The sequence below is a fragment of the Protomyctophum parallelum genome, assembly GCF_964188405.1.
Source record: "Protomyctophum parallelum genome assembly, chromosome: 23".
NCBI lineage: Eukaryota > Metazoa > Chordata > Actinopteri > Myctophiformes > Myctophidae > Protomyctophum > Protomyctophum parallelum.
In genome coordinates, this window is record NC_139715.1 from 28,094,843 (window position 1) to 28,104,842 (window position 10,000).

Below are 10,000 nucleotides of genomic sequence, written 5' to 3' on the forward strand. Positions count from 1 at the left end.
ACACACACACACACACACACACACACACACACACACACACACACACACACACACACACACACACACACACACACACACACATCTCTTCCTATATACGGTAAAGGCACATGGTGTGTGCTGCTGTGACGTGGAGACATGGATCAGGTCTTGTGCAGCATAAGCGTTCTAGAAGTGTCCTCGGTAATGACACCCCCCCCCATATGGTTATACCACTAATACTCTACTCTCACACACACACACACACACACACGCACACGTGCACACACACACACACACACACACACACACACACACACACACGTGCACACGCACACACAATCAGAGGCGGGCGTTCTGTGCTACATTAACTACAAACCTCATTTCCCCACAAAGAAGCCACAGGCTGAAAATTGGCTGGGACGAGTCATTAAACCTATATGTCTGGCACACACACACACACACACACACACACACACACGCATGTGCACGGGCACGGGTGCATGCACACACACACACTCACGTGCACATATACATGTACGCACGTGCAATACAAATGACTCTCCGGCCTCTGTCAGTGGAGCAGGTGATGTCCTGATGCTGCCTACTGAGAAATGATTGTCCCTGTGTGTGTGTGTGTATGTGTGTGTGTGTGTGTGTGTGTGTGTGTGTGTGTGTGTGTGTGTGTGTGTGTGTGTGTGTGTGTGTGTGTGTGTGTGTGTGTGTGTGTGTCTCATAGCCACCTACAGTATACGGGGCAGTAATTAATGGTGACTGCTAGGCTATGAGATTAAGATGCATTACGAGACCCTGTGGGGACGACAGCTAGGCTGAGAGGAGGTCTGGATGGATGGGAGGAGCAGGGAAGCTCTGAGAAGGAAGGGAAGTGGTCACGTGACTGGGCTGCGCCATGACACTTTCATGGACACTTTCATGGACACTTTCATGGGAGCCAAACTCACACCGGAAGTGCAATGAATACATGGCAGTGAATGGAGCCGGCTGGACCAGCTCATAACAAACATTATTCATGAACAATTGAGACCTTTTGTAAAGTAATCACTTCTGGAAAATAACAGAAGACATATCACAGGTTGTTTTCTAATCACTTACTTTTCGATGTGCACAGAGTGCACAGTATATCATTTTATCTGAGGATCTAAACAGCAGCAGGTATCGTTTCTGGCTCCGAAGTATCGCGATATTTGGCTGCCAGACAGGAAACGGTGGGAAGTCTCGCGATGCTTGGTGCGTTCAGAAATGTACTTTGTACTTTATGGTATCTCTATTTTTATAGAGATACCATACCTCTATAAAAATTACACAGTGTGTACACATCGAATAACAACACAGCAGACACTAATGTGTTACATGTCTTCTGTTATTTTCCAGAAGTGATTACTTTACAAAAGGTCTCAATTGTTCATAAATAATGTTTGTTCATGAGCTGGTCACTGAGCTCTCATTGACTCCAATGCATTCTGCCAAACTTCCGGGTCGTTTGGCTCCCATGAAAGTGTCCATGAAAGTGTCATGGCGCAGCCCAGTCACATGACCACTTCACTTCCTTCTCAGAGCTTCCTTGGGGAGGAGGTCTGGATGGATGGGAGGAGGAGGAGGAAGAGGAGGAGGAGGAGGAGGAGAGGAATGCAGATAAATAGTATAGCAGGAGGGCAGGGCAGGAGAATGACAGGTGATGAGGAGCAGAGAGAGAGAGAGAGAGATAGAACTATACAGTAGAAAGTAGTGGTGTATCATAACCAATATAGATAGAACTATACAGTAGAAAGTAGTGGTGTATCATAACCAATAGAGATAGAACTATACAGTAGAAAGTAGTGGTGTATCATAACCAATAGAGATAGAACTATACAGTAGAAAGTAGTGGTGAAACGTAACCAAGTAGTGCACTTTAGTACAACTCTTGACGAGGTGACCTTTTACTTTACTTGGAGTCTTTCCATCTTCCAATACTTCATACGTCTATTCCACTATATAGAGCGTTGCAGTCCCGCCCCCCTACGAGGGCACCAGGAAATAATTCCCCATTCATTTTCCCCATGGACGTTTCAAAAAGTATTTATTTAAAGACGAAGAAAATGGCAGGGTAACAACACGTGTTGTTATTTTTCTTCTGTAATATGTATACTGTAGTTTCAATCAAGACACATTTTGAATACAGGCCTTTTGTACATTTTAATTTTGATTTCTGTGGTATTGCTATACTTTCTACTCCTAATAAGTAAAGAATAAATGCATTTCTTCCAGTGGGTATACTAATAATAATAATAATAAAGTTGGACAGGTTGGATGGGCAGGAAGTCATGCTGGCTGCTGATTGATGCTGCTGGTCATTAGAGCCACAGGGAGGATTAGGAAGGCTGCCTCGTGAGAGACTGAGGACACCCTAATTAAACCTTTCAGACCTGAAGACGCCTTCTGTGTCGCCTCATATAGCTGTTGGAAAAACAGCAGATCTACAAGCTCGTAGCGTGGCACCGAGTGCCACTCTACGAGCTTGTAGGTCTGCTATTTTTGAAAGAATAGTGAAAATGTGGCACAAATCTTGGAATAGGCCTATATGTTCTTTCATACAGCGAACGTTTGTAACTTGTATATTTTGTTTCTGGGGTTTCCCTGGAACTAAATTCAGATGGGGTGGTCGGTGGCCAAATACAGATAATTCTTGGGGTTCTTGACATGAAATAGTTTTTAGAACCACTGATATGGAAACATATAGGTTTTTCAGATAACTCGCATGATTTTTGCATGAATCAGGCCCCAATGGGTTAAACCAAATGAACGAGCATCCTGCCAGCCTTGTTTGTAGACTCACACGTGCACACGCGTGCACGGATTGCACGCACGACGTTGCACATTTTTTTTACGTCTTATAAAAGACTGGGTCCCAAAAATGTTGCCTGTCTCTGATATTTTCCGTTTTTTTCCATTTTCTGTTCTTCTTTTTTTTGTTCTTCTTTTGTTCTTTTTTCTGCGTATGTGAGATTCTTCAGTGCCGTCTGTCCGTTGACGTGAAGCGTCTTTTTTATCCCCGAAATTACTCTCCGCTAACAAAGCCCCGTGTCGAGCGAGTTCATATTTTTGCCGGACTCAAAATGCTGTGGAATGAAGAAGTAATTCCAACATGAGCTGCTGGGGGTTTTCTTTTCCACAATAACTTGTCTCCCTTGTCTCCTCGGGCTGCATGGAGTCATTCTAGGCACACAATAATAACTTGTCACTTATTGTGTCCGCGGGTGTGCTGTAAATTCTGTACATGATGACCATTGTATTACTGTACTGTATACAGTGCAGTATGTTGTAATGCGTATTTTACAACGGGTCGTTTCGAGGAAGCAATCTGATTGATTGAAACAGCCTTCTTAGCCGTGGTTCAAATGAGCACCACTCCACGCAAACTCGGTGGCTAGGCTAGCTAGTTTCTTGGGACATTTGTGGTCGTAGTGTCATTAAAAAAATCACACCAGTGTGAACCAAGTGGTGCAACTCCCGTCTATTGGTTCTCTGTATCGTTCCAATTTGTATCGTTCCAATTTCTTCTCTGTATCGTTCCAATTTCTTCTCTGTATCATTTGCGTCCAGCAGGTGGCAGCCATGTCACATACTTCTCTCGTTCCAATTTCACGCATGCGCACACCACTCGTGCTCATGATACATGATACATGATACATGCGGACATTGCTGGATGTAGAAGTGTTTGCACCACTTAAAAATAATATTTTTTCAGCAACGCAACGCTTAATTGTACTCTGGCACTCATGCGGACTCAACTGGATTCTAACGCAGGACCGCTCATGGGTCCTTTTCCTTCCATTTGTACACTCTCAGAGTTAAATTAAATACATATTAAAATGTATTAAATGTAAAATAAGATTTTTACAGTATAAATTGGGGTCCCCGAGAGATAGATATGCAGTTAAAATTGGTGTCCGGCCGTATAGCTTAATGCATAACTGGGGCTCCTTGAAATGAAAACGGTTAAAAGTGACAAATGGGGGTCCGCAGGCTAATGTGGGGGTCCTTGACCTGAGACGGTTTGAGAAGCGCTGGCATAGACGCCCAGCATCGATAGAAAGGCTCACATTTTGAAACCTTCAGTGGGTTGTGTTTTGTGGTGGATGTTTTTCCGTGCAGTGCTCTGAGCCCGGCTATAAGTCCCGGGGCTCAGGTAAAATATACCCGGCATGCTGTGTCAGCATTCGCCAGCATTATTATCCTTTTATTTATTCATTTGTTTTACAAATCAAGTCAAATCCTTAGTTGAACGTATATATATACCTGCCGTGCCCCGTTTCTATACAAATTCTCTACCCAAAGCCTCCATGTTGGATTGAATCACGTAATAAACTATAGTCTGATCTGGCTTTTCCTCTCCGCTGCAGTTCTGAACTGTGTTTGATTGGTTGGTGGTTGATTTTTTTTTACTTAGAGAAGAAAAGGTGAGAGTTCGTGCGTGCGTGCGATGGAGAGAGAGAGAGAGAGGTGGAGATGATGATTCTTGTCATGCTGGGTAAAAGACATCCTCTATTGTTGCGCTCGGAGCATCCCAGAGGCTGTATAGAAGCCAGGTGTGTGGGCAGGGAGTCAGCCTAGGCCGTGGTGTGTGTGTGTGTGTGTGTGTGTGTGTGTGTGTGTGTGTGTGTGGTGGGACACAGATAGATGAGTTTCTCTGGGAAGGAATTGTGGATGAGAGCACAGGTGTTTAGCCTATAGCTTATGAGAGAGAGAGAAAGAAAGTGTGTGTACACATGCAAATAAATGTTTGTACTGGTGTGCCTGGTGTCATTGCATTACCAGCAGTTATAATCTATTCATGTATTGTCCTTGATTAATTGAATACAAAGGACCACAATGGAAACAGGCCTTTTTTTGTGTGACTTTTAGCGTGACTCGTGTAATTGTATACCGCCGTACTGAAAGTTATTAATAAAGTAATCATACAAAAAGGAATCTTGTTGGCGAAAGGGCCTTTCTGTGTGGCGTTTGCATGTTCTCCCCGTGTCCCCTATAGGGTAGGTACCCTCACATGTTCTCCCCCTGTCCCCTATAGGGTAGGTACCCTCACATGTTCTCCCCCTGTCCCCTATAGGGTAGGTACCCTCACATGTTCTCCCCCTGTCCCCTATAGGGTAGGTACCCTCACATGTTCTCCCCGTGTCCCCTATAGGGTAGGTACCCTCACATGTTCTCCCCGTGTCCCCTATAGGGTAGGTACCCTCACATGTTCTCCCCGTGTCCCCTATAGGGTAGGTACCCTCACATGTTCTCCCCGTGTCCCCTATAGGGTAGGTACCCTCACATGTTCTCCCCGTGTCCCCTATAGGGTAGGGACCCTCACATGTTCTCCCCGTGTCCCCTATAGGGTAGGTACCCTCACATGTTCTCCCCCTGTCCCCTATAGGGTAGGTACCCTCACATGTTCTCCCCGTGTCCCCTATAGGGTAGGTACCCTCACATGTTCTCCCCGTGTCCCCCTATAGGGTAGGTACCCTCACATGTTCTCCCCGTGTCCCCCTATAGGGTAGGTACCCTCACATGTTCTCCCCGTGTCCCCCTATAGGGTAGGTACCCTCACATGTTCTCCCCCTGTCCCCTATAGGGTAGGTACCCTCACATGTTCTCCCCCTGTCCCTTATAGGGTAGGTACCCTCACATGTTCTCCCCCTGTCCCTTATAGGGTAGGTACCCTCACATGTTCTCCCCCTGTCCCTTATAGGGTAGGTACCCTCACATGTTCTCCCCCTGTCCCTTATAGGGTAGGTACCCTCACATGTTCTCCCCCTGTCCCTTATAGGGTAGGTACCCTCACATGTTCTCCCCCTGTCCCCTATAGGATAGGTACCCTCACATGTTCTCCCCCTGTCCCTTATAGGGTAGGTACCCTCACATGTTCTCCCCCTGTCCCCTATAGGATAGGTACCCTCACATATTCTCCCCCTGTCCCCTATAGGGTAGGTACCCTCACATGTTCTCCCCCTGTCCCCTATAGGGTAGGTACCCTCACATGTTCTCCCCCTGTCCCTTATAGGGTAGGTACCCTCACATGTTCTCCCCCTGTCCCCTATAGGGTAGGTACCCTCACAAAAACATGCAGTAATCCTGGTCCTGGGCCTGATGGAGGGGAAAGGAACTGGTCGGAATAACGCGTTCCTTCCACACGCTACGTCCGGCCGGGGAAACTCCCCCCTGTCAGGTGAAAAGAAGCAGCTTGGACTCCTCATGCATAGAAGGAAGCATGATGTCAGCCTCTCTTCCCCCCCCCCCCCTAGGTTGGCAGAGGAAGTGTAGCGCCCAGGATTACATTAGATAATTGACACTGGGTGAAAAAATGGGTTGCAAAATCGTGGGATAAAAAGATAAAAAGTAATCTTGTGTGTGTGGATGGAGATGTCGACTATTAAACTAAGTAGCAATCAATAAATCTTCACGCGTCACTTTTTTTAATCCATTTATCCAACCAGGCATGCACATGCAGCTGCATGTTACATAACTCCTTGTTCTGTTCATTGAAGAAAACGAAAACAGAGCTGATGAAAGCAACGCCAGTCATGAATTCTGTTTCTGTGTTTTGTGTTCACATAATCTAATTTATTATTGAAGATCCAGTTCAAACAAAAGCACAGCAAAGTGATCCCACAGCAGGTCATTAAGCCATATTGGGCCCGAACCCCTTTTGGTGTTATTGGTGCATTATATGTTATGCTTTAGCTATTGAAAAATAGCAGATCTACAAGCTCATAGCGCGCCACCGAGTGGCGCGCTACGAGCTTGTAGGTCTGCTATTTTTGAAAAGTCGTGAAAATGTGGCGCAAATCTATGAATATATATTTCAGAGCAAACGTTTTTAACTAAAATATTGGCTTCTGGGGGGGGGGGGGGGGGGGGGACTACATATTTTCAGATGGGGGGGGGGGGGGGGTCTGCGGCCAAATACAGATATTGACATGAAAAAGGTTGAGCACCACTGACATAGAAACATGGGGTTTTCAGATTTTTTTTGATTTAGAAGACTTTTTTTTATCGACTTCAGTCCAAAATGGGTTAACAGAAAGTTGCAGGCACTCCAAACGTGACGGGAGGATGAATACAATAGACTTTATTAGGCTGGGGCGGTTGGCTCAACCGTCTGGGCGCCTATAGGCTGCTGAAACCACCCCATTCAACCGTTATCAATATCACCCCATAATCAAGAAAATGTTTCGTAATCAGCTCCTCAGAAATACCCCCATATATCTGTGATAATCGACATACTGGGAAATCCGGAACAGGAACTATGGGAGCGTTTAGCTTTTTGTGTCACTGATGTCAATGACGGAGACGCGCCGTGTCGCAACGCTCGGCACGGCGCCTTGCTCGCGTGGCTCAAGGCCACCTGACCCGACTCAGCGCCGTGTCCGAGTTACGTCCCGATAGGCAGAGAATAGTATATATGTGACCGCTCCCAGTGATTTCAACCACAAGTCAGCACTAATGAAACTTCACAATAGACCGAAATACCTTTTTTTTTTGTTGGTGGTTTTCGTTTTTAGCCACATTAACACAGTTGGAATGTTAAAGAATGTTTTTATTGCCCAGGCCGTAGCGTAACGGTCTGGGCACCGGACTGGTGATCCAGTCGCAGTGTGCCGCGGGTTCGACTCCCGGACCCGACACGGCCTTTACTGCATGTCATCCCCCCATCTCTCTCCCGTTTCCTGTCAGCCTACTGTCTGTCCCTTCAAAAAATCAATAAAAGACGTAAGCCGCAAAAAAATATCTTAAAAAAAAAAAAAAAAAAATGTTTTTATTCCATCAGAAAGTCGTTTTAGTGTCATTAAGTCGTTGTAATTTCGTTGCAAATAATTCTCTATAATTAAAGATTATTTTCCGTATTTTTTGGGGGTGTGAACATTCCTGCACGTATTTACATAGAGCTGTTTCGATTGGCCATACCTATGTATTGTTCGCCAGTTTCACGTAGCCGATCACCGCCCATAAGTAGCAACGTGTTCAGGCTGTCAGTAAACACAACATCATTCTTGTTGTTTGTTTGTGATCATGGCTAGTAACTTTGAATTGGAACGCTTGCTTAACGAACTGAAAAATGACCATGGCCCCCTTGTAAATTAAACCACTGTCCCCGGTCACATAATTATTAGTACGCTGTGCGCACCAAGCTACATAGACACGGGTGCTCCTCTGAGGACTTAGACCACAATAATAATAATGTGCACCCCTGATTACATACAAATAATGATAAAGGTCAACCAATATTCTCCAGCACTTGCTGGAGAATGTGTGCCCACCCCTCTAGACCAGAACGCACGCTGTGCTGGGCCAGGCTATCGAGCGCCTCCAAGCTGCTGCTGGGGAAAAAAAAGAAAGAAATCAATGTTACTGCTATAACTCCACACACAAAAAAAGGCATATTCGGTATTTTTAGAGCCGAAACCGAATAGTCAAAGAACCTACTGTTATACACACTCAGAGTCGAGGTACTACAACACTCTGCAGTTTAACCCATTTAGACCTGAGGATGATCCTACAAAATAATGTCTTCTAAATCATGACATGTCTTCTGAAAAAACCCATGTTTGTGTATCAGTTGGTTCTCAAACATGTTCATGTCAAGGACCCCCAAAACTATATGTAATTGGCCGTCGACCCCCATATATCTGCCCCCCCATCTGCCCCCCAGAAGCAAAGATTTGAGTTAAAAACGTTCACTCTGAAAGAATACTATATTCAAGGATTTGCACCACATTTTCATGATTAAAAGAAATAGCAGATCTACAAGCTCAAAGCGCGGCACTCGGTGCCGCGCTGTGAGCTTGTAGATCTGCTATTTCTCAATAGCTAAAGTATAACATAATGCTTAAAACATATACAAAAGGGGGTCCCCGTTCCGGATGGCTTAAGAGCGACGCTGCATTGTAATGTAGCTGGTGTTATCAGTGGGAGAGAAGTGGGCCGGGAGAGGATTAAGATGTAATTCAATTTGAAGGGATTCCATTCAGTCAGTTTGGGCTGGAAAGCCAACTTGATGGAATAAGCCATGAAGAGAGAAACTGGGTTATATTACAGCAGGGATATGTCTCTCTGTTTTTGCACGCACGCACGCACGCACAGAGAAGAAACAGACTTTGCTTGCAAGATCATTGTCTCTGCCTCGATCTGCCTTCGTTTCTATTTCCACCATGCTTCTTTATTTCCTTTTTTTTCTTTCCAGATTCTGTAAGCGCATATCTTCATACTGTAAGCATGCTGTACTGTATACATATCTTCAGCTTCAGTTCCAGCCATCCTTTCATACACCTGTGATCTTTGTGATCTGACACGTTCAGAAGTTGAAGTCACATTTTGTGAAGGATAACTTTAACTTTGCATCACCGGGCGAGTGGAAACGATAGAGCCTGCGTGTGTTCCTCCATGATTTAAAAGGGTACTTTGAACATGGACTTGGTCTTGCACTGAACTTTGGACTATACTTTGAACTTTGCACTATTACATTGCACCAGCACTATTGCACTTGGGTTATAGTATGGTTATTTATGTGATGCCAGTGGTGAAGCTCTAAACTGAATCTCGTGGCAATAAAGATCTATCTATCTACGATTTCCCTTTGCCATCACATTTACCCCACATTTACTCGCTATAGGGACACATGATGTCATCGCTATAGGGACACATGATGTCATCGCTATAGGGACACATGATGTCATCGCTAGGGACACAAACATGCATCAGTGAACATGGGGGATGGGGCATGAATGAAGGACCGGGAAGTCTGGCGTGGCGTTGTGTGAAATCCATCTCGACCGCGGTTGAGAAATGATGATGAATGATGTTGTTATACAGACCGGGGGTCTTTGAAATAAAAAATGTTTGAGAAACACCGGCGGGTTAGAGAGTATATGGAGCCTGTTATGTGGACGATGGAGGCCAACGTATTGTTGTCGTTCTCATTAGGCCCAATGTCCTCTACTGTACTGTACTGTATGTGTGTTCATTAGGCCCATAGAGT

General features: G+C 45.1%; 1 protein-coding gene across 1 annotated transcript in view; it reads left to right on the plus strand.

Moving 5' to 3' along the window:
• Positions 1-10,000, plus strand: part of LOC310853982 (receptor tyrosine-protein kinase erbB-4-like) — a gene marked incomplete at its 3' end in the record, with an annotated part of 499,617 nt that overhangs the window by 190,738 nt on the left and 298,879 nt on the right. The window lies entirely within an intron of this gene.